The sequence below is a fragment of the Eutrema salsugineum genome, unplaced genomic scaffold (assembly GCF_000478725.1).
Source record: "Eutrema salsugineum unplaced genomic scaffold, Eutsalg1_0 scaffold_10, whole genome shotgun sequence".
Taxonomy (NCBI): domain Eukaryota; kingdom Viridiplantae; phylum Streptophyta; class Magnoliopsida; order Brassicales; family Brassicaceae; genus Eutrema; species Eutrema salsugineum.
The window spans coordinates 1,225,811-1,251,601 of record NW_006256908.1 but is presented as its reverse complement, the minus strand read 5'-3'; the positions used below and the strand labels follow the sequence as shown (position 1 = coordinate 1,251,601).

The 25,791-nt window shown below is 42.8% G+C and overlaps 2 non-coding genes across 2 annotated transcripts; both read left to right on the top strand.

The window, feature by feature from the left end:
• Window positions 1-17,051: 17,051 nt before the first annotated feature.
• Window positions 17,052-17,158, top strand: LOC112081694. Its single transcript, XR_002896616.1, has one exon. It is a non-coding gene; the product is annotated as a small nucleolar RNA R71 (small nucleolar RNA).
• A 7,100-nt stretch (window positions 17,159-24,258) lies between these two features.
• On the top strand, window positions 24,259-24,369 carry LOC112081733. The gene has a single exon (XR_002896655.1). It is a non-coding gene; the product is annotated as a small nucleolar RNA R71 (small nucleolar RNA).
• The last annotated feature ends 1,422 nt before the right edge of the window (window positions 24,370-25,791 follow it).

The following is a 25,791-nucleotide window of genomic DNA, read 5'->3' as shown; positions in this document are numbered from 1 at the left end:
GAAGCCGAGCTAATTGGAGCCGAGGAGACGTTTGATCATGCCGCGACAGACTTGAGGGAGAAGTTAGTCATCTTGCTCGTTTCCCCGGATTTTCTTGAGTCTCGTCTGGGAAATGAGCCGCTGGAGGTTACTACCTCTTCGATTGGAGTCACAGATCCGATGGGTTCCAACATCAACACCCAGAGGGCTACTGATCTTTCTGCCGAAGGCGTCTCCAATTCGCACCGAGAGGGATGACTTTCGTGCTCTTGCTTATGTACTGAATCATATTTTTTTCTTTGTGCCTGGATGGCTTTATCCGTACTTATTGGCTTGTTTGCTTTTGTGCCTGGACGGCTTTATCCTCCTTAACTATCGAAATCAAGTTTCCGGTGGGTTTATCTGGTTTCGATTTTGTTTATCTCTTTTTAGAGTTGCAGTTTTTGCCTTAGCAATTTTGTGGGAGTTATTCGTGACGAACTGTTCTTGAAGAAAGCTTGTGTCAAGGCAAGCTGTTTCTAGGTAGTTCGCGTAGAAACGGCTTTTGGATGTTTGTTAAGCTGAGCTAGGGGTGCTACTGTCTCCCTTGGCTGAGATGTTTCAAGTTATATTGATGGAGCGTCTTAAACAAAGTTGAGCCGTTTTGATACTTCAAAGATTTAAAAGAATCCTTTTTACGTTGTAATATGTTTAAATACCGGTGTTTCCGAGCCGGGAGGTACGTTCCTGTCTGGATAGACAATTAGGTAGTTGCTTTGATTTGGTTACCCAATTTTTGAGAAGAGAAATGATTCCCTTTATGGTGTCCTCTGTTTATGTCGAGGCGTTGAGTCATAAGGGATGAAGTGTGACGAGGTGTTTAAATTGGTTTGGTTTTTGCCTACCGAGATGTTAGACTCGGATTTCTTATTGCCAAGGTTAAAGTCCAAACCGATAGTGTCAGAGTATGACTATAGACCGGCGTTCCCGAGAGGGTCAATGTGTTTTTCCGGGTTTCAAGAGCTAACTTTGGTTTTAGAGAAAGCGATGTAGTCTCGACTTATAATCCATATGCGACAGTGAACTGTGACGACCTATACGTTTTTGGTCTGAAATTTGTATAGCGCGCTTAATTTTTATCCATAGAGGATGTAACTTACACCCTCGTCCTAAGAAAGGTGGTGAAAGTCCATTTAGAGAACTTTGTAATTGTTGTCTCGTTGTGGCCAGCAAGGAGACGAGGTGTTCGGTGTTTGGATACTGAGGTGGGGTGGTAACGAGCAAAAGATTTTGCGGAAATGAATGCAATGACAAATAAGAATCTAGTCGATGTAAAATTCGTCAAATAAAAAACTAGCCATAGTGACAATAAAGAGATGAAAAACTATCTGAAGAGAAAATGAACTTAAAAATAGTTGACTCGACGAGCTAAAAATTTAAAAATGGTTTAAGTGTATACGTACCCACTCCCCCCCCTTTTTTGGAGGGGGGATAGCTTAATCCGTCCAAGGACGAGCTGCCTATGTACCCTTTGCAGGGATCAAGCCGTCCCGTAGTTCATGTTGGTGGTGATGTATCTGATAGTATATCTTCAGGTGCATGGCGTTCCACGATATCGGAATCGCTTCGTCAGCCATCGTCGCGAGTTCATAAACTCCTTGACGAACCAATTTCATGATCTTGTAGGGGCCTTCCCAATTTGCTCCGAGCTTCTCTCGGCAGTGTTTTGGAATACCTTTCTAAGGACGATCTCCCGTTCTTCAAATCTTCAGCTTCAGATATTTTTTGTTGTAGTATCTCGCCGTTGCTTGTTGGTAGTTCTGAACCTGGATTAAGGCTTGGACGCGCCTTTCGTTGATTAGATAAGCTCATCCAACATCATCAGGTGATTCAAACCTTCTTGTCCTTGCAAAAGTTTTTGTCGAATTCTGGGGAAATCCACCTCGGGGGATCACATATTCTGTTCTGTAGACGAGGGCGAATGGAGTTTCTCCGGTAGCTCGGCATGGAGTTGTTTGATGCGACCAAATGACTCCTTCCAGTTCATCTGCCCATCGTCCTTTCTTAGCATCGAGTCTCTTTTTTAACCCGTCCAAGATTGTTTTGTTAGCTTCTTCTCTTGTCCGTTCCTTTGGGGATATCTTGGCGTGGATTTACTTAGGTGAATCTTCCACTTCTCGCAGAAAGCTTTAAAGTGAGTTGAGATGAATTGAGATCCGTTGTCTATTACTATCTCGTACGGTACCACGTGTCGATAAATGATATTTTTCCAGATGAAGTGTTCAACCTGGGCGTCATTTATGCTTGCGTAGGAGTCGACCTTGACCCATTTGGAGAAGTGGTCTGTAAGGACGAGCAGAAAACGATTCTGCTTTGACGAGTCTTTAAGGACAAATCTCACCCTCCCTATGCACTCATAGGATTCACCTAGAAGAGGAATCTATGTCATCCATTGAGCACCAAAGGCGTCTCAATCCTAACTTAAAAAAGGTAGTGAAGAAAGAGATTCTCAAACTCCTAGAAGCTGGGATAATTTATCCAATCTCAGACTCTAGATGGGTTTCACCAGTACATGCGGTGCCCAAGAAGGGGGAAATGACAGTGACAAAGAATGAGAGGGATGACCTTATTGCTACAAGGACTATAACTGGACACAGGATGTGTATAGATATAGAAAGCTCAATGCAGCCTCTAGGAAATACCATTTTCCTTTGTCCTTTATTGACCAAATGCTAGAGACGCTTGCAAACCATCCCTTCTTTTGTTTTCTAGATGGTTACTCTGGATTCTTTCAAATCCCCATAGATCCAAGAGACCAAGAGAAGACCACATTCACCTGTCCCTATGGGAAATTTGCTTATAGGCGCATGTCATTTAGGCTATGCAATGATCCTGCTACTTTCCAGCGTTGTATGATGTATATTTTTCAGATCTGATTGAGGAGAAAGTAGAAGTCTTCATGGATGACTTCTCAGTCTATGGACACTCTTTCTCCTCTTGTTTCTATAATCTGTCTTATGTCCTGGAAAAATGTGAGGAGCACAAGGTCTCAGAAGCTGGAATAGAAGTGGACAGAGCAAAGGTGGAAGTGATGGTGAATCTGCAAGCTCCAAATTCAGTCAAGGGGATAAGAAGCTTTCTTGGGTATGCAGGGTTCTACAAGAGGTTCATCAAAGACTTCTCAAGAATAGCTAGGCCTTTGACTAGGATGTTGTGCAAAGAGGTTGAATTTGTCTTTGATGCTCGGTGTGAAGAAGCTTTCAAGAAGATCAAGGAGGCATTGATCAGTGCACCAATTGTCCAGGCCCCTGATTGGAAATTGCCCTTTGAGGTGATGACAGATTCTTCAGACTATGCAGTTGGAGCTGTGCTTGGCCAGAGGAATGACAGAAAACTTCATGTGATCTACTATGCCAGTAGGACCCTTGATTCTGCTCAAGAAGAGTATGCAACCACAGAAAAGGAAATGCTGGCAATAGTTTTTGCATTTGATAAATTCAGAAACTACCTAGTGGGATCAAAAGTCATTGTGTACACTGATCTTGCAGCCCTCATATATCTCATGACTAAGAAGGACGCCAAGCCTAGACTCTTGAGGTGAGTTCCTCTCCTGCAAGAATTTGATATGGAAGTGCAGGACAAGAAGGGCATTGAAAATGGAGCTGCAGACTGAGAGTGGAATCAGATGTCCCCTTAGATGACTCACTTCCTGAAGAGCATCTAATGATTGTTAAAACCTACTTAGAGGTGGAATAGGCTAATGCTATAAGAGAGAGGACTTTACCGTGGTTTGCAGACATTGTTAACTATCTCTCTTGTGGTGTAGAGCCACCTGAACTAGATGCCTACAAGAGAAAGAGATTCTTCAAAGAGGTGCAAAGGAGTCATTGGGATGAACCGTATCTGTATGTGGTGAACAAAGACCACCTGTATAGGAGATGCTTAGCTGAGGAAGAGACGCAACAAGTGCTACAGGAATGTAATGGCTCAGCTTATGGAGGCCATTTAGGAGCTTTCAAGACAGTGGCCAAGGTGTTACAGTCAGGGTTCTGGTGGCCTACAATGTTCAGAGATGCTCAGGTGGTTGTATCAAGCTGTGATCAGTGCCAAAGACAAGGCAACATCTCCAAGAGAAGTGAAATGCCCCAATATCCCATTTTGGAAGTGGAACTTTTTGATTGCTGGGGTATTGACTTCATGGTTCCTTTTGTGAGCTCATATGGGAATCAGTACATACTTGTTGCTGTTGATTATGTGTCCAAATGGGTTGAGGCTGTTGCTTCCCCAACCAATGACTCTAGAGTGGTGGTAAAGCTCTTTAAAAGCACCATCTTCCCAAGGTTTGGGGTTCCTAGAGTGGTGATAAGTGATGGAGGTTCTCATTTTGTGAACAAGACTCTAGCGGGGCTGCTAAGAAAGCATGGTGTCTAGCACAAGATAGCTAGTCCATATCACCCTCAGACCAGTGGCCAAGTAGAGGTTTCAAACAGAGAGATAAATGCCATCTTAGAAAGGACAGTGAGCAACTCTAGGAAAGACTAGAGCAAAAAGTTGGATGATGCTCTCTGGGCCTATAGGACTGCTTACAAGACTCCCATTGGAACATCACTTTTCAATCTGTTGTATGGGAAGAGCTGTCATCTACCAGTGGAGCTTGAGTACAAGGCTCTTTGGGCTATTAAAATGTTGAACTTTGACATTAAGACAGCACAAGAGAAGAGGCTACTCCAGTTGCATGAACTTGAAGAGATCAGACTCAATGCCTTTGAGAGTGCAAGGATATACAAGGAGAAGACCAAGATCTTGTATGAACAGAAAATTCTCAAGAGGGAGTTTAAGGTGGGAGATCTGGTTCTTTTGTAACTCAAGTCTCAAGCTCTTTCCTGGTAAATTGAGGTCAAGATGGTCAGGACCATTCAGGGTTTTAGAGGTTAAAAGCTATGGAGCATTGGTCTTGGAGGGAAAAGATGGAAAGGGTTTTGTTGTGAATGGACAAAGGGTCAAGCATTGCCTTGTTTCTGAGAAGAGAGAAGAGGCTTCTACAGTTCCTCTTGATGACCCACCAACCTGTTAAACAGGTATTCAAAGTAAAACTTAGTGACATTAAACAAAGTGCTCTTGGGAGACACTCCAAGCTTATCCTTTGTAAATATGTTATAGATCTTTTCTTTTTATGGTTTTGGATGCTTTTGATGGGTTTGTTGAGTGTTTCCAGGTCATCGGTTTGATATTTAGGAGTTTGACCTCATGAAAAAGTTGCATGATGCAAGGAAATGAAAAGAGAAGCAAAAGGCTAAGGTTCGGATTTTGCCATGGTGGCCAGCAATGGTCAGAAATCAGGTGTGGCATGTTGATTAGATTGAGGCACGAGGGGAAGTCACCATTCAAAACCCGACTGTGGCAAGATTACGCAACCTTATGGGTTTTGCCACGGTCAGGAGACGCGGGTCGCAGGGCGGCCGTGTATTAAGTAGGTTTTCACCAAAGGGGAAAGAAGACTAAAAGTAGATTAAGTGTCTTCTACAAATTAGGTCTAAAAACCTTATAAAGGAGGCTTGGGCGAACCGGGTCAACCCGGAACAAACCGGGTACTGACCCGGCCTTGATGGGTAAGTGTAGGTTTGCCACGGTCTGGTGTGCTCTTGGAGTGACCGTGGCAATCCTGACCGTGTCAAAGTCTTTACTTGTGTTCTTGGTTCCTTTTGATGCCACGGTCTGATCAAGCTTCATCTGGAACTCGTGGCAAGTTACCGTGTCAAACGCCGAAGATGTGTAAAGGTTGCCACGGTCAAGCCCCCAGACCGTGGCATTCTGACCGTGCCAAAACCCGCATGCATGTGAAATCCTTCCCAGCCAAGTCTATGCTTGCCACGGCCAAGTCTCAGGCCGTGGCATTGAAATCGTGTCAAAAGCCGAAGCTGTGTAGAAGTTGTCTCCAGCCACTTGTTCATTTGCCACGGTCAAGTCCCAGACCGTGGCATTCAGCTCGTGCCAATCGCCGAAGGTTGCAAGAGGTTGCCACGGTCAAGCCTCAGACCGTGGCATTTAGGCCGTGTCAATCGCCGAAGGTTGCAAGAAGTTCCTCTCAGCCAAGTCTGTGTTTGCCACGGTCAAGTGTAGACCGTGGCATGAAGATCGTTTCATTTGCTGAGGGTGCACAAAAGTTGCCACGGCCAAGTGTGGACCGTGGCATTCCATCGCGGCATGCTTAACTTAGTCGCTCTGGGCTGTCTGGACCATCTCGCATTCCGGAGAGTGTAACTTCCTGGAGACTTGTCCGAATTCAGTGATTCCGGTTTCAGAAGACAGAGGACTCATTTATCTCCAACTTTGATGAAGGAAGTTTCAGTGCTTGGGAAGTTTAAGGTTTCCTGGAGGGCACATATTTGAAGTGCATTTACACGACCAGAGAAAGGCGTCTAGACATGTGTTCATTCCGGAGACCGTATCTTTCTGCTCAAAGCTCCGAATTGACTGATATTGGATGTTCTGGAAAGAAGACTCAAATGTCTCTGTTTCTCATGAAGGCCCCTGAAACTGAATCGGCCTGGAAGTGCACCGTCCTTCGCATCCTTCAGAAATGATCTGCTCGGTCCGGAATACCTGCGAGACAGGGGTTCCTTCCGACGAGCTTATCTCTCTGCTCACGCGTCCGAATTTCACGATTCTACTTGCTATGAGACCGTGCTCCAATTCTCTCCAACTTCTATGAAGCACCCGCCGTCTGAATCGGACCGGAAGGCTCCCCGGACAGGCGATTTCTGAGGCACGTTCACACCCGGAGATTTTGGCCGATACACTTCATTCGCGGTACTTGAAAATGGCCGGTAAAGCTTCCCGCGGTACATGAAAATGGCCGGTAAAACCTTCCTGGCCAGCGAGAATGGCCGATAATCTCCTAAGACCCAATTTTTCCACTTTTTCAAGCTTTGCTCACCATTCCACCTCCTGGATTCATCTTTTCAGCTCCATATTCACCTGATAGACACTCAAAACATGCAAAGACTCATTGGGACCTAATGCATCTCCTAAGTTCTAAAACAAACCCTAAGGACCTAAAATGCATGAAATAAAACATGATTTGGAATGATTTATGCAACCTAAATGATGCAAATTATGAACATATCAACTCCCCCACACTTGTCCTTTGCTTGTCCTCAAGCAAAAAGAGCAAATGAGAGAAAGAGGTTGTATGCAATGGGAGTTCACATTTTATTTTTGAGAGAAGTGATCACAATGAGAACTCAAGTTCATGCTCAATTATGCAATGCAAAGCCATACTCAGATATATGTCAACTCAGCAAGGAATCTCCACAAGTTCTTCTCTCTCTCAACTCTTTCACATTTATTAAGCTTTTATCAGGTGAACCTCATGATGCAATGTTTAAACAAGCTGGCTTGGCTAGGGAGAGGCTATGAGATTAAAATGATCTCATCAGTGCTCAAGTGGGTTAAATACAGCAAAGGGATCTCTCTATGAATGATCAAACTTTGGCAGAATGCTAAAGGTAAAAAGCAACCTATGCATACAAGGGCAAAGACTCATCACACCCCACCCTCAACTCAAAGCTTCCTCACTTGCTCAAAAATCCTCACTTTTCACTCTCATTTTCCTCTCACTAGGGGATTTACTTTTCACTGGTCATCTCAAGTCTTGGAACTCAAACTTTACACAGCTCTTTTTCTTTTACAACTTCTAGCCTCTTCTTTCTTTCTTAACAAAACATTTGAGCCTTTTGGCTTCTTTTCTCCCTTTTTTTTTTTTTTTTTTTTTTTTTTTACTTAGAGGCTAGACTCTTTCTTTTCAACAAACCAGAGCTCACTTTCTCAAAACACCAAGACTGATTTCTTTTTTCTTTCTTTCCCCTAGCTATTTTCACTCTCTCTTTCCCACTCATCTCACCTTTTTCCACTCACCACAAAGTCTTTTCCCCCACACTTATTCCTCGCCAAAAGTCTCAGTTCCTTGATGTTGGAACACAGCACTCAATGAGACCTGCCCTTGTCGCTCTAAACCTAACACTTTCTGCTAAGTTTGATCCTAGGTGGCCTTTCAATTCACACACAAACATTGGCTTAAAAGAAGGATGGGTTCAAGGTATGGGAACTGATCCATGATGTGGATTCAGCTACTTGAGCTAAGGAAAAGAGTGGTAAAAACAGTGGTTCTAGCTCAAGTATGTATATTGGTATCCACAAGCTTTTTTCAAACAATGCATCACAAGATATTTTTCAAGTCAAGTTCAAGGTTCCCACTTAATTAGAGTTGAGTTCAATTCAAACTTGCTTCTCAGATTCAAATCATTTCAGACTTTGCAAGCACAGAAAAAGATTCACAAGCATATTCAGTTCAAGTTCTCAAAGTGATGTACTCTCTAGAAAACCTATCATTACTCCCTGCAAGATGCAACCTACATGCAAATGCAATCTAGACTCAATCCTAAAAATGAGAATGCAACTACATGATCATTTTTTTGTGTAAATTTTTTCAGATTTTTCCATTTTTTTGGTTTTTATATGCACTTAGATGAATATGCAACTAGAATATGACTCAAGACTCAAAGTGTAAAATAAGAAAATAGAAAACATGATTAGTAAAGGATAAAACTCCTCCCCCACACTTAAATAACACAGTCCCTTGTGTTATAAAAGTATGAGAAAGAAGTGAAACCAAAGCAAACAGGCAAAATGCAAAAGAAAAAGAAAGTCTACATGCTATTTACAAGGTTTTGAGTGTTTACCTCAATCGCTGAGGTCTGATCCCAAGTAATGGGATGGATTGGAGGTTGAACATGATGGGGTGGAATATCTGGGTGGGCTGCTCTCAGGTGAGTCTGGTTGGAACGCTGTCGCCGGATTCACCCAATCTTCTTTTCCTGGTGGTAGCACAAGGTCATTGGCAGCTGAGCTTTCTCCCACTTCTTCTCTTGTATCTCGTTTGGGTGAGGTGGCTGGAGCTGTGAGCTTTTTAACCTTCTTCTTAAGCTGCCTAACACAGTCAACCAGCTTGTTGATCGTTTTGTCTTGCCATTTGCACCATTTCTGAAGGGTGTTAACTCTGGAATACAGCTTCCTTGTGTGATAGTCAGGCTCACCCCAAAAGTAAGGATCAAAGTGATACCTTCCTGCTCCCATCCTTCTTTCAAAATCTCTTGGCTCCTCAGTCTCAAAACCAGCGGTCCTAGTTATGTCCTCCTATTCAACTGGCTCTTTACCCTTAGAACTAATTGGCCTCTTACATTTGGGAATTGGAGGGTGAATGGCTGAGTTGTAGAGCTGATCTTTTAGGACAATAAAGGAGACATTGTGCCTTTCTGTGAGAGTGGTGATGGCTGGGTTTGGCAACAGAACATGAACTTTTTCATCTTGCAAGAGCTTGAAGGTGTACAAGAAGTGTTCACCATTGCTTTCTTTTAGAAACCCAACCTTGGTGAGGGTAACTTCATCAATCAACTCAGGTCTGACTGCAACATTATCAAAGACAAAACCTCTTGCTTTCAGAATCCTTGTCACTAGCCATCCATTGTGTAACTTAGTGAGCTTCTTTCTTTTACCCTCACTCCAAGCAATGTCCTTGTAAATCAGCATTTGGCGTGCCAAGAATGCACCACTAGAAGGGATGTAATGTGGAAGGCGAAACTCTCTCTTGCTCTTCAAGTGACTGATGAGAGGATGAAGACCCATGCCCAGTAGCTCCATGTCAGCTAGATGCACCACTCCATCATTGTTCTTGGTAAAGAACATTTGGCAAAGCACCTTGTGAGCATAGCGGATTGCTGGGTTTCTTATCCATGAACTCTTGCATCTTCCTCCTCTGAAGCTCCCAAAAGCAATTGTATCCCACAAGTCAGTGATCATGTGATCAGGGTATGTGAACTTCACTGTCTCTTCTTGTGCAGGTCTTGTAAAAGCAAAGATCTCATCAAGTTCTTTGAAGCTTACATGGTGTTGTGCACCATCTATTATGAACTCTATGTGCCCAAGACCATTGCCCTCTTTGATTCTTGCATCTCGTGGGCCATATCCACAAACTTGAAGGGATGCAAGAAACTCTTGTGTAACACCATCATGAGCCACATCTCTCATCTCAAAGAATCCACCAAACCCCATGTTGTTGAAAATGAGCTGAACCTCTTCAAGAATACCCATCTTCCTCAGCAGCTCCATATCAGGGAACTTGGTTTGCTGCACTTTTGCACCCCTGAACATGTCAAAGTAGTCATCAAAAGTTGGCTCTCTTTCCTCAGAACCTGACTTTGCTTTCTTAGCCCGCTTCAATGCTATTTAAGGGTCACTCTCTGTTCCTTCTTCATCCTCAGCCACAGCCACCTCTTTTCCTGCCCTGTGAACGACCTCAACCAATGCCAACTCGTTACCAGGAGTCTTTGAAGTGGAGCCCTTTGTTTTCTTTGGTGCAGCAACCTTCTTTGCTTTCTTTTCAGCTGGGTCCTTTGGCTTTCTCCGCCTTTTCTGTTTGTTGAAAACTTTGTGCCCAAAAGGCAGAATCTTATACTCTGAAGCTCCAGCTTTCTCTTTTCTGGCTTTGTCCACGGCTGCTTGTCTTTTTGTTCCTGCCATCCTGCATTTTCTCAAACCATTGTAAGCACCAAAGCAAGAGAACAACATAAGTTTTTCAAAAATTCACCAAGTTCATGAGCAGCACTAATCGATTTCTCTTTAAAAGAAGGTATTTCAAGCTGATTAAAAAATCATTAAACTCAAGGCAATGGCAAGAAGCAATGCACACAAAGAGTTCAGCTTGAAACACAATTTCTAAAAAAAATCGATTCACATGGTGATTTTCAAGAAAATTTCTCAAAAATTCCAAGAACAGGTCATTCTCAAGCAAGATTCATGAAATCCCTATCCATTCTACTTGCACAATACTCACAAAATGATTCCAAGGTATCAAGAGGCCCATTAAAATCGATTCCATTTGTTTTTCTCTGTTCATGAACAGTACTCTAAAGCATGGAAAAGGTGAGTTTTAACAGATTAAATACCTTGGAATCTTCAAGTTTCGAGTGTAAAACGGATGTGCAACAAGAAACTAGACAGGATTACGAGTTCAATGCAGTTGGAATCACTCAATTTGATGCAGCAACGAGAGAGATATGAAAGTTTAGAGTTCAAGAGTGGAGAAGAAAAAGCAAACTCGCGATGAAGAAGAAGGAGTGGTGGGGAACAGCTGGCCTGGCGCGTCTGTTGACCGGTCAACGTCCGTACGGTCAACTGGAATTCAAATTTTGGATCGCGCCTCTTTGACCGTGTCACATGCCCGTGTCTACAACTCGAGAATGCTGCCTCTTTGCCGCGGTCTTGACTTGGCCGTGTCTTCAGGCCGTGGCAAACCCCGAGCATTGTCCTTCTTCTTTTCTCTTGCCACGGTCTGATTGTTTCCCCGTGGCAAACTCCTCGTGGCCGTGCTCATTCCTCGGTCAAACTCTCCAAATCTTTGCCAGGTCAAGCCTTTAGCCCGTGTCTTGTGGACCGTGGCAAACACCGAACGACGGCCATCTTGTCTCTCTTCGCCACGGTCTTGGTTTCTCACCGTGGCAATCCTCTCGTGTCAAAGCCCGATCACTGCACATTGCATCTTCATTTTGGCACGGCCTTGGCTTCTTCCCATGGCGACCAAACCGCGGCATTGTCCGAATGTTGCCTGTTCCACTTTTGTTCTTGCCTCGGCCTTGTTCCATCTCGCGTCATTCCCACCGTGGCATTCTTCGAACCTTTGGGATTTCTGTGTACTTTGCCACGGTCTGGCTCCTTCCCATGGCAACCCCAACCGTGGCAAACTCCGAGCCTCATCCATTCTTCTTTTTCTTTTGCCACGGCCAGGCCTTTAGACCGTGATTATCTCCCCGTGGCAGCACAAAGAGACTTGCCACGCCTTGTTTTTGACCGTGGCCGGTCCCCATGTCAGAGGCCGAGCACAAGCTTGTCTCCATTCCTTCATCTCTTTTCATTCTGCATTCACTTTCCAAAGGTTCAGACTCACACCTAACACCTGTAAACACTCAACAGACCCATCAAAACATCCTAAAACATAAAAAGAAAAGAATCAAAAGATCAAAAGCATATTTACAAAGGGTAAGCTTGGGGTGTCTCCCAAGAGCACTTTGTTTAATGTCTCTAAGTTTGACTTTGGGAACCTGATTAACAGGCTGGTGGATCAAGAAGGGGAACTGATGTAGCTTCCTCCTTCCCTTGTGAAACTAAGTAATGCTTTATTCTTTGTCCATTCACCACAAATTCCTGACCATTCTTCCCTTCTAAGACAATGGCACCATAAGGCCTCACTTCAAGAACTTTGAAAGGTCCAGACCACCTAGACTTAAGCTTTCCTGGAAACAACTTAAGTCTGGAGTTGAAAAGCAAGACCAAATCACCATACTTGAACTCTCTCTTCAGAATCTTTTGATCATGCAGAAACTTGGTCTTCTCCTTATAGATCTTTGAGCTTTCAAAAGCCTCAAGCCTAATCTCCTCAAGTTCATGGAGTTGCATGATCCTTTTCTCCTGAGCTGTCTTGATATCAAAGTTCAACAACTTCACAGCCCACATAGCCTTGTATTCCAGCTCAACAGGAAGGTGGCAGCTCTTCCCATATAGTAGACTGAATGGTGATGTCCCAATTGGAGTTTTAAAGGCAGTCCTATAAGCCCACAATGCATCATCTAGCCTTTTGCTCCAATCTTTTCTGCTTGAGCTAACAGTCCTCTCAAGAATGGCCTTGATCTGTCTATTGGATACTTCAACCTGGCCACTAGTTTGAGGATGATATGGAGTAGCTATCTTGTGTTTAACTCCATGCTTTCTCAATAAACCTTCCAGAGTCTTGTTCACAAAATGGGATCCTCCATCAGAGATGACAACCCTTGGAACTCCAAACCTTGGGAAGATGATGCTCTTGAACAGCTTCACTACAACCTTGGAATCATTGGTAGGGGAAGCAATGGCCTCAACCCATTTGGACACATAGTCCACAGCAACAAGTATGTACTGATTTCCATAGGATGAAATGAAAGGTCCCATAAACTCAACCCCCCAGCAATCAAAGATCTCAACTTCTAGAATGGGGTTTTGAGGCATCTCACTTCTCTTAGATATGTTCCCATGCCTCTGACAGGCATCACATGCTGAAACCACCAACTGGGCATCTTTGAACATTGTAGGCCACCAAAACCCACTTTGAAGAACCTTTGCCACAGTTTTGAATGCCCCCATGTGACCTCCAAAAGCAGAACCATGACATCCTTGCAACACAGGTTGCATCTCCTCTTCAGCAAGACACCTTCTGTACAGCTGATCCTTGTTCAGAACATAGAGGTAGGGCTCATCCCAATGGTATCTCTGGACATCTCTGAAGAACTTTTTCCTCTTGTAAGCATCTAATTCAGGAGGCTCCACCCCACATGCAAGATAGTTCACTATGTCTGCAAACCAAGGCATCCTCCTTTCTTGAATGCTCTCTACTTCCTCAAACTCCAAGTAGGAATGGAGCACCATCAGAGACTCTTCAGGCAAAGCATCATCTATGGGGACTTTTTCTTCAATCCTCAGCCTTGAGAGATGGTCTGCAGCCCCATTCTCAATGCCCTTTTTATCAAGCACCTCCATATCAAACTCTTGGAGTAATAAAACCCATCTCAACAGCCTTGGCTTGGCATCTTTCTTGGTCATCAAGTACCTGAGGGCTGCATGATCAGTATACACAATGACCTTTGATCCCACCAGGTAGCTTCTGAACTTATCAAAGGCAAAAACTATTGCCAGCATTTCCTTTTCAGTTGTAGCATACTTCTCTTGGGCAGAGTCAAGTGTTCTACTGGCATAGTAGATCACATGCAGCTTCTTGTCTTTCTTTTGTCCAAGTACTGCTCCAACAGCAAAGTCAGAAGCATCTGTCATGACCTCAAAAGGAAGGGACCAGTCTGGTGCCTGAACTATTGGTGCACTAACCAATGCTTCCTTGATCAACTTAAAGGCTTCTTCACATTCAGCATCAAAGATGAAATCCACTTCCTTACACAACAGTCTTGTTAAGGGCCTGGCAATCCTTTAGAAGTCCTTAATGAATCTTCTATAAAACCCTGCATGACCAAGGAAGCTCCTTATCCCTTTAACTGAAGTGGGGGTTTGCAGGTTCACCATTACTTCCACCTTTGCCTTATCAACCTCAATACCCTTTTCATAGATCTTGTGCCCAAGAACTATTCCTTCTTGCACCATGAAATGACACTTCTCCCAGTTCAGCACCAAGTTGTGCTGCTCACATCTCTCCAACACCTGTGTCAAATTAGAGAGACAATCCGAGAAGGAGGAGCCATAGACACTAAAGTCATCCATGAACACCTCAACTTTCTCTTCAATAATGTCAGAGAAAATGTGCATCATACATCTTTGAAAAGTGGCTGGTGCATTACATAAACCGAAGGGCATTCTCCTATAAGCATAAGTGCCATAAGGGCAGGTGAATGTTGTTTTCTCTTGATCCCGGGGGTCTATGGGAATTTGGAAGAACCCTGAATACCCATCGAGAAAACAAAAATAAGGATGATTAGCTAACCTTTCAAGCATTTGATCAATGAATGGTAAAGGGAAATGATCTTTTCTAGAAGCAGAATTCAATTTCCTATAGTCAATGCACATGTGATGGCCAGTTATGGTTCTTTGAGCTATGAGTTCATCCTTATCGTTTTTCACCACTGTGATCCCACCTTTCTTGGGCACAACATGAACAGGAGACACCCATCTTGAGTCAGAGATTGGGTAAATTATCCCTGCCTCAAGAAGTTTTAGTATCTCCTTCTTAACCACTTCCCTAAGGTTGGGGTTAAGTCTTCGTTGATGCTCAATAGAGGACATAGATTGGTCCTCTAGGTGGATCCTATGGGTACAAATGTCAGGAGAGATCCCTCTAATATCAGCCAAAGAATACCCTATGGCTCTTCTGAACTTTCTTATTTCATTAAGCAATGCACTCTCTTGATCCTCTAATAGGCTATCATTGATTATGACAGGATATGTGGAGTTTAAGCCTAAGAAAGCATACCTGAGCCCTGTTGGTAGAGGTTTGAGCTCAACAAGGGGTGCATCAGCCTCATTCCAGTCCTGGTCCAAGCTGCTTTGGCTGGTGGCTGATTCCTTGATTGCAAAAACCTCAGAACCACCTTGTTCCAGCTCCAAAAACCTTGTTTCAGGACCCAGCTCTCTTGCATTGTCCAGATACAGCTTATACCCTTCACTTGCTTCAGCTAAGAGCCATTGTCTCCTTGTTCTTGAGTTAGAGCAGCTTGAAGAGGATCCTCAGTGTTCAGCTCCTCAAGCAACTCATCAGCCAACTGATCCATTGTCTCCACATAGAAACATTGACCTTCAATGGTGGGTTTCTTCATCATCTCATTCACATCAAACTTGAGCCTTTCAGACCCAAGTTGAAGCTCTATTAACCCACCTCTCACATCAATAATAGCTCCTGCAGTGGCTAGGAATGGCCTGCCCAAGATGAGAGGATCTACTGGTTCCTCATCCATTTCCAGCACAACAAAATCTGTTGGAACCTCAAAACCACCTATCTTGACAGGTATATCTTCCAACATACCAACAGGCAATCTAACTGATCTATCTGCAAGGATAAGAGAGATCCTTGCAGGCTTGAAGACTCTAAAGCCCAGCTTCTTTGCTATGGAGAATGGCATCAAGCTGACTGATGCTCCTAGATCACAAAGACATCCAGAGAATAGAAGAGGTCCAATGGCACAAGGGAGTGTGAAGCTCCCTGGATCAGTTAAATTCCTTGGAATGGACTTCTTCTGAATGATAGCACTGCATTCATGAGTTAGTACTACCATGCCTTGAAGCTCTTTTGTCTTGTTCAGAATTGCATCCTTCAAGAACTTCCCCATCTTTGGCATCATTAAGAATGCATCAATGAGAGGCATTGTGAGTGGTGTCTCTTTGAGTGCCTTCTCAAATACAGCTCTTGCCTTGTTCACTAGTTGCTTCTTAAATCTCCCTGGAAATGGGAGCTTGGGTTGGTATGGAGTTGGTGGCACATACTTCTTCTCTGGTTCTGGTTCCTTTGCTACCTTTTTCCCCTTTTCTGTCCTTGGTTTCTCAGCAACTTGATCATCCTTTAAGGCTGCCTCCCCCTCAGGTTGATCATTGTCCTCAATGATCACTTTGTTGTTCTCAATACCAGGTAACTCCTTGCCACTCCTCAGTGTAATGGCCTTGGCATATTCCTTGGGGTTGGGTTCTGGTTTTCCAGGTAGGTGACCTTGGTTCCTTGAGCTTGATGCCTGGTTTTGCTTCAGTTCCTTGATTTCCTGCTGCATAGTCTGTTGACCCTGAAGTAGTTGTTGCAGAATACCAACCATATCTGTACCCATCTGTGGCTGCTGTTGAACCATTGGTGGCTGAAACTGTTGTTGAACCGGCGCCTGCTGTTGGAACTGTGGTGGACCAAACCCTGGTGGTGCCTTTGGCTGCTGTGAAGTGTAACCAGTGCCCTGAAATGGTTGCTGTTGCTGACCAAAACTCTGATTCTGACCAAATTGATTCTTGGATTGGAATGACCCTTGAAAGTTGTTCTTGGGAACAAAGTTCTTTGGAGCTTGAGAATTGGGATAGACCTGGTCTTGTGGGTTAGCTACATTGATGTTCCTGTAAGAGAGGTTTGGATTGGCATTACCATACTGATATCTTTGGAACCTCTGATTCCCAATGTAGTTGAGCTCCCTTGGGTAAGACCTTCTTCACTTATGTTCTCAAAGATTTGAGAAAGTTCCTCATACTCTCCAACAAAATGCATTGGCTTCTGAGTGGTGAATTTCAGCTTGTCTAATTCACTCCTCAACTCCTTAACTTCTCTGGTGAGCCTCTGTTCTGAGCTTGAACCTTCAGACCTATTTGATCTGTCATAGTCTTCACCATAAGTATCATTGCTCAATGCTAAGTTCTCCACTAGCTCTAAAGCAGCATGTATCTCTTTACCCAGAAAGTTCCCATTGGAAGCAGTATCCAGCTGGTTTCTAATCTTGGGAAGAGCTCCCCTATACAGTGTGCTGAGAAGAGAAGCCTCACTAAACCCATGGTGTGGGCATTGGTTTGTGTAGCTCCTGAATCTCTCATATGCTTCACCAAAACTTTCATTGCTGTGCTGAGTGAAGCTAGAGATTTGGTTCCTCAGTTTTGCAGTTATTAAGGTGGAGAAGAACTTAGATAAGAAGGCTTGCTTGCATTGCTCCCAGGTTTGAATGGAGCCTCTTGGAAGATTCTTTTCCCATTGATGAGCTTTGTCACCAAGACTGAATGGGAATAGTCTTAGCTTGAAGCTGTCTTCTGAAACTCCATTAATCTTGGTCAGATCACAAACCTTATCAAACTGGTCCAAGTGTTCCAAGGGATCTTCCATTGCTAACCCATGGAACTTTGAGTTCTGGACCATATTCAGCAAAGATGCCTTCACTTCGAAGTTGTTGTTTTGCACAGGTGGTGCCTGAATACCAGCTCCATACTGATGAGCATTGGCCCTGTCATTCTCTCCAACATAGACTTGGGGTTGCTCATATCTTCTTTGCTGTGGTTGGAAAGGGTGGGGTTGGTGGTGCACTTGTTGTCTTTGTTGAACATTGGCCTGATGCCTTTGTTGATGAGCTTGAGCTTGTCCTTGGTGGACATAAGCTTGTTGATGGTGCACCTGTTCCTGATGAACATTACCCTGATGAAGCCCTTGACCAACTCCATTACCCTGAGCCTGTTGCTCCTGAACCGGTTGTTCTATATCTACCACGTGATCTCTTTGGTCGTCCATGTCAGCCTGATCAATCTGTCTACCACGTCTGTCCCTTCTCCTCCTTGGTACCAAAAGGTTGATGTTGTCGTTGAGAGGGAAAGGTGGACCACAGCTTCTTGATCTAGACCTGGTGTTCATACACCTGAAATCACAAACAGAACTTGAAAGGAATCAGTAAAAACAAGAAAGTAAGCACTTGATCTCAAGAACAGATCAGAGCTTAATGCTAATCAACCACAATTTGGCAACGGCGCCAATTGATAGATAGGACTTTTTAGGGTCTCAGGGCTATCAATCCCCTTGTCAATGTAGCACAACGAGGTTTATCAATCCAGATGTGGTGTTAGACACTAAACTATGTGATCAAGTTCTTAATTCAAGCAAACAAGAGTGATTTTGATTAACTAATGACAACTAACAACTTAAACAGGTTTAAAGTCAAATGACAATGACAAATGATGTGAATATGATATGATGGAGGCATGAGATTCTAGACATGATAGTTGATTAGGGTGCTAAACCAGAAATGCTAATGACAATGATGAGACATGATTCAAATGATTAAGAACTCTAATCTAGGTTAATCCTCTCATGAAGGTATTAACCCCTACACTAATCCATTTTCAAACCAAATTCCCATTTGTGAAATATGAATCAATATGCATTAATAAACAGTTCTCAATGATCATTCAAGCAAATAACAATACATCACCATGCAGAAAAATGCTTAAACCTCTAATACAACTCTTTCAGGAATTTCATCAAACACTTTTGGTGCATGAAATTCCCAGAATCTAGATCTCAAGTGATTATCAAGGATCTAGCATGGAGAACAGTTGTTTAGAGAAATGAATCAATGAATCCAGCCCTAAGCATTCCTAATCTAACACTTTAGCACCCTAACCTACACATCTAGAACCATTAAGGTAACTACTCACTAATCATGATCAACACACTAGATCCTTTGCAAGATGTGTTGTTAATCATGATTAGAAGTTTGATTTGATGATAAGAAATGATGAACAAGATGGAAAGAAACTGCAAATCGATTTTAAACTCTCTAAAACAAAGTGTATTAAGTAGGTTTTCACCAAAGGGGAAAGAAGACTAAAAGTAGATTAAGTGTCTTCTACAAATTAGGTCTAAAAACCTTATAAAGGAGGCTTGGGCGAACCGGGTCAACCCAGAACAAACCGGGTACTGACCCGGCCTTGATGGGTAAGTGTAGGTTTGCCACGGTCTGGTGTGCTCTGGGAGTGACCGTGGCAATCCTGACCGTGTCAAAGTCTTTACTTGTGTTCTTGGTTCCTTTTGATGCCACGGTCTGATCAAGCTTCATCTGGAACTCGTGGCAAGTTACCGTGTCAAACGCCGAAGATGTGTAAAGGTTGCCACGGTCAAGCCCCCAGACCGTGGCATTCTGACCGTGCCAAAACCCGCATGCATGTGAAATCCTTCCCAGCCAAGTCTATGCTTGCCACGGCCAAGTCTCAGGCCGTGGCATTGAAATCGTGTCAAAAGCCGAAGCTGTGTAGAAGTTGTCTCCAGCCACTTGTTCATTTGCCACGGTCAAGTCCCAGACCGTGGCATTCAGCTCGTGCCAATCGCCGAAGGTTGCAAGAGGTTGCCACGGTCAAGCCTCAGACCGTGGCATTTAGGCCGTGTCAATCGCCGAAGGTTGCAAGAAGTTCCTCTCAGCCAAGTGTGTGTTTGCCACGGTCAAGTGTAGACCGTGGCATGAAGATCGTGTCATTTGCCGAGGGTGCACAAAAGTTTCCACGGCCAAGTGTGGACCGTGGCATTCCATCGCGGCATGCTTAACTTAGTTGCTCTGGGCTGTCTGGAACATCTCGCATTCCGGAGAGTGTAACTTCCTGGAGACTTGTCCGAATTGAGTGATTCCGGTTTCCGAAGACAGAGGACTCATTTCTCTCCAACTTTGATGAAGGAAGTTTCAGTGCTTGGGAAGTGTAAGGTTTCCTGGAGGGCACATCTTTGAAGTGCATTTACACGACCAGAGAAAGGCGTCTAGACATGTGTTCATTCCGGAGACCGTATCTTTCTGCTCAAAGCTCCGAATTGACTGATCTCGGATGTTCTGGAAAGAAGACTCAAATTTCTCTGATTCTCATGAAGGCCCCGGAAACTGAATCGGCTTGGAAGTGCACCGTCCTTCGCATCCTTCAGAACTGATCTGCTCGGTCCGGAATACCTGCGAGACAGGGGTTCCTTCCGACGAGCTTATCTCTCTGCTCACAAGTCCGAATTTCACGATTCCACTTGCTATGAGACCGTGCTCCAATGCTCTCCAACTTCTATGAAGCACCCGCCGTCTGAATCGGACCGGAAAGCTCCCCGGACAGGCGATTTCTGAGGCACGTTCACACCCGGAGATTTTTGGCCGATACACTTCATTCGCGGTACATGAAAATGGCCGGTAAAGCTTCCCGCGGTACATGAAAATGGCCGGTAAAACCTTCCTGGCCAGCGAGAATGGCCGATAATCTCCTAAGACCCAATTTTTCCACTTTTTCAAGCTTTGCTCACCATTCCACCTCCTGGATTCATCTTTTCAGCTCCATATTCACCTGATAGACACTCAAAACATGCAAAGACTCATTGGGACCTAATGCATCTCCTAAGTTCTAAAACATACCCTAAGGATCTAAAATGCATGAAATAAAACATGATTTGGAATGATTTATGCAACCTAAATGATGCAAATTATGAACATATCAGTTTGAAAGAGGCTGGGTTACGGTGGGGAACTAGCTAAAGGTGAACAATCCATTCAGGATCAACAAAGAGTGGTAAAAGGATAAAGGAGTCCTGAATGTATGATTTGTTTCCCCGATCTAATGCTTTAATGAGAAAATTAAGTCAAAATTAAGTCCAGATAAAATGAGCTAGTATATTCTGTCAGAAAGAATCTCCATGAATAGAAGTCCTCTGGTGGGAGTTCATAGTGTAAGTACTCTAGCTACCGCCTAATCTAGGCCTAAATCACAGAAAGAGCAAAAAAAAACGAGGAAATAGCGTAGAAACACACTGGTCTAAATCATCATAGTATTGTTTATTTATGTTCCTGGTTTGAAAACGTTTTGAAAATTTTTTGAAAACTTTTTGAATAATTTTTTATGTCCAAAACAAACTCAAAACAAATCAAATTTTGTTAGTAACGGATGAACATCCTCCCCCAGACTTATTTCACACTGTCCTCAGTGTGATAAAATCTAAGAAATGATGGATAATGAAATAGAAATTTGAAGTGTTTAGATGTACTTACCTTGCCGGAGGAATGAGTCGCGGTTTGAAGGATGGCACCGCAGGTCAAAGTTTCAACGGGCCAGAGTGATAGCCGTTTTACGGTTTATGATTTCTGCTCATCTTTTATTCGTTCTTCTTTGTAAAAAGCTGAAATTAAATGAAACAAAAACAAAGCAACGAAATAGAAAATAAAGATCAAAGGGAAATAAGTAAAATACCAAGTGGGTTGCCTCCCACTAAGCGCTTCTTTTAAGTCGTTAGCTTGACTTGGTCGTCTTTTAGGCATTAGGCGCATCTGCTAATGAGATCGGATCTTCCTTTACTTCTTGAATGTCTGCAAGATATGGCTTAAGACGTTGTCCATTGACAGTGAAATCGCCTCCTTGACGGTTCCATAGAACCACAGCACCATATGGCAAAACTTCTTTGATCTTGAAAGGTCCAGACCATCGTGATTTAAGCTTTCCGGGAAACAATTTTAGACGTGAGTTATAAAGTAGAACCTGGTCATTAGGTGAGAACGTCTTATGAACTATTTTCCTGTCATAAAACTCCTTCGTTTTCTCCTTATAGATCTTAGAATTCTCATAGGCGTTATGGCGAATCTCGTCTAACTCATTTGGCTGAATCAAACGTTTTGCACCTGCTGTCTGGATGTCGTAATTCAGCTTTCTTATGGCCCATTCTGCCCTGAGCTCTAACTCCCATGAAGATGACAAGCCTTACCATAAACAAGTTGAAAAGGTGTAGTGTCCAATGGTGTTTTGAATGCAGTTCTATATGCCCAAGGAGCATCATTAAGCTTTGCTGACCAATCTTTTCTTGTTGGTCCTATTGTCTTTTCCAGAATTGTTTTGAGTTCTCTGTTTGATACCTCCACTTGGCCATTCTTCTGTGGGTGATAAGGTGTAGCTACCTTATGTTGCACTCCATTTTTCTTCAAGAGATTCTCAAACACTTTGTTGATGAAGTGAGAACCACCATCACTGATGACGAGTCGTGGAACACCAAATCTTGGAAATATGATCGACTTGAACATCTTCATTACTACTTTTGTGTCATTTGTGGGGCTGGCTATGGCTTCTACCCACTTAGACACGTAGTCAACAGCAACAAGGATGTACTTGTTTCCAAAAGACGAAGGAAAAGGACCCATAAAGTCGATTCCCCAAACATAAAAAACTTCGACTTCTTGAATGAAGTTTTGTGGCATCTCTTTTTTTTTGCTGATGTTCCCTTGTCTTTGGAAAGCATCACACTTAGATACGAATTTATGGGCGTCCTTGAACATGGTAGGCCACCAATAACCAGCTTGTAAAACCTTTGCTACAGTCTTATCAGTAGCAAAGTGTTCAGCATAGTTAGATCCGTGACAATGAAAAAGGATTTCTGGAACTTCTTCTTCGGAGATGCACCTGCGAAACAAGTTATCTGCACACTGCTTATAAAGATATGGTTCATCCCAAAAGTACCTTTTTATATCACGCAAGAAGTTCTTTTTGTTGTAGCTGAAGAATCGTGGCGGTTCGACGTCTGCTGCTAGGTAATTCGCGATATGCATAAACCAAGGAAGCTCGGAAGGTTTTGCTTTTGGAGGGGGGGCTGGACGTGTCTCTGGGGTGATTACTTTAGCATTACCATCTTTCTCCACGTCTCCAATAGGGTCTTGAGAGGTCGATGTCGAGCTTGCACCAGGTGAGGTAGCTTTGTCCTTAGATTTCTTTGATTTGCGCTTAGACTTCCTTGCTTTGTGTTTTGATTTTCTTAACTCGACAACTCCCTTAGGCTCGACTAACGGGGCTTGTATAGAAACGTGTTGGCACCTTCCCTTGTTATCTCCAGGGTCTAGAATCAACTTCTCTTCCTTGTAGATGGTTATACAGTAAGAGCTTCCACCACTACAGACTGCAGGATAGAAGATTCTCTTTTTAACTTTAGGAAAACAAACTCTTCGGTTGGGATAATCAACAACTGCCCCCACTGTTGCAAGGAATGAACTTCCAAATATTAACGCCCTGGGAGAGTCATTTTCCATCTCAAGAATGTGAAAATCAACAGGAACAAGACACCCTCCTACTTGCACCATCAAATCCGTTACGAAACCATATGGAATCGTGCTTGAATTGTCTCCAAACTTAACAGAACCGTGAGGAGGTTTGATATCACATATCCCCAGCTCGGTTGCAATTGCTTTAGACATCACATTCACATTCGCTCCTGTGTCACATAGAGAGTCAGAAAATTCCATACCTTCAATTATGCAGGGGAAGACAAACTTCACCGAATCGTTTATCTTATGAAGCTTCCTTTGGTGTGGAACTTTGCCTATTGCATTATACTCTTAAGGACATACTGGAGATTCAACTCCAGTGTCCTGATTGCTAGGAATAGGCGTGACTTCTCTCTCACCATCAGTGTTTATGACATTGCAACGCCACATTGGATTGTCTACGGTTTTTCCTGGAAGGTGACCATCTTGTCTCTTCACACTTTCTCCAATTTGTCCGATTTGTTTCTCGAGCATCTTGACATGAGTTGAGAGGTTAGTGAACTTCTGAAATGACTCCTCATTGTTCTTGTTGAGGTGATCATTCATGATGTCTAACTTAAGCTCAAGGTTGCGGATGTCTTGGGCGATTTCTTCATGTACCTCAGCGATTCGTGTCTCCATAGCTTCGGTGCTTTTTCAACCATCTATTGTTTGTGATAGCTGCACGTCCATGCTATCAACATGAGTGGAAAGAGCTTCAAATTTACCATTAAGGTCAGTGTATAAGCAGTCCACTCTTATATCCACATCGTCTGCTAATCTTTGCAGCTTCATAAGAAGTGGTTGCACCATAAGCTCGAGCTTGTCGTCTTGAGAGGTTGGGGGTGATTTTGGAGCAGATTGGAGATTTATATGGGTGTGATCTTGTGCTCCAAGTTGATGATTAATCTCAGCTGCATTAACTGTTTCGCAGACATTAACAGAACGCTGCTGGTTTTGGAGAAACAATTTCACCATGGCTTTAAGTTCTGCAATCTCCTTATGATCATGGGAAGTAGAACGTGATATTCTTCCTTGATCAGGACAATTGTTTCTGCTGCTTGCAGCAAGATTATTACTCAAGATGTAAGCTTCTTCTACAGTCATTGTCATGAAGTTTCCATCGTTTGCTACATTTAGAGGTGCCTTAGATGTGCATTCAAGACCATCGTAGAAAGTGTTCAAGATGCATGTCGCTGTAAAACCGTGGTGAGGACATTCTCTAATGTAGACTTTATAACGATCCCAAGTTTCATGAAAAGGTTCGCCTCCTTTTTGTTGGAACCTAAAAATCTTGTCTCTAAAGAAGTTTGATCTAGAGGTGGTGTAGAAATGGTTAAGGAAGGCGGCCTTGCATTCGTCCCATGATCCAAGTGAACCAGGAGACAAAGACTTAAACCATGCACGTGCCTTATCACAAAGAGAAAATGGAAACAACTTGCACTTTATGAAATCTGCAGGAACTCCGATCGATTGCTTAGTGCTGCAGATTTCTTCAAAATCTTCAAGATGATCCATAGGGTTCTCCGATGCATTGCCATGGAACGGGTTCTGCTTGACCAATTTTATGAGCTTCGGACTTATCTCATAGTCTACGTTGATGGGTTGTAGACTAATGGGAGAACGATTCTCATAGAAAGCATATGGATTGTTATAATCTCTTAGAGTTAAGCAAGGAGCGTTTTGAAAACTAGCGTGCTCTTCAACGTTTTGCTGGACGTGGTGGTTATCTCTAAGCCTATCTAAACCTTGCAAGTGTCTATTGTTATCGCCCATCTCTAATTTTTTTTGTGTGTGTGTGTGTTTTTTTTTAAATTAATTAATTATTTACTTTATGTATATATATAATATTTTTTTTGTTTTTTTTTGTTTTTGTTTTTAGTTTATATATATATAATTTTTTTTGATGTTAATATATAGATTTATATATATATATTTTATATAATAAGAAATATTTTTTTTAGTTATATATATAAATTTATATTTTTCGTTTTTATATTAATTTCTATATATGTATATATATTTTTATATAAAATAATAAATATATTTTTTTTTTTTCAAAAATGAACAAAAGAATGTACCTTAGACTCGATTCTGACCTGAAACTCGTAGGCAACGTTAAAGGTCCCCGGCAACGGCGCCAAAAACTTGATGTGCTCAGGTTTTAACCCTAGTTTTCTGTAAGCGCACAGATGTACGTTGTAGTACTTAGGGATCGATCCACTGAAGACCAAGTAACTGCAATACGAGTTTACTTGAGATGAGAACTGAGCTAAGATGAAAATATGGGTGTTTGTTTGGGGTTTGTGAACAGTGACGAAAATAGCAAATAATAAACTTAAAAACAAGAAAAAAATAAGATCAAATCAATACGAGAAGGTGTTGGGCGTTAGGAAATTCGCCGGAAATCATAGAATAGCTAAGAAGAGAATAAAACATAGAGTTTTCTATAGATGTGTTCCTGAAATCAAACTCAGACTAACATACTCACGTAGCATTAATCACAAATCAATTCACTCAGATTTACTAAACTCCCATTCAGTTCTCTAAGTTTCTAGATAAATTAGTTTGATAATTTTACAAAACGCTTTAGATCGACTCACGCCGTCTAAGAGAATTTGTTCATCTAAATAGGATTAATCGATTCAACAACACTTTCGATGAGTAAATCAACCTAATCGCAGTAGCTACATTATCGATCAAAGCCACATAAACGAAACACAGATTTAGACAA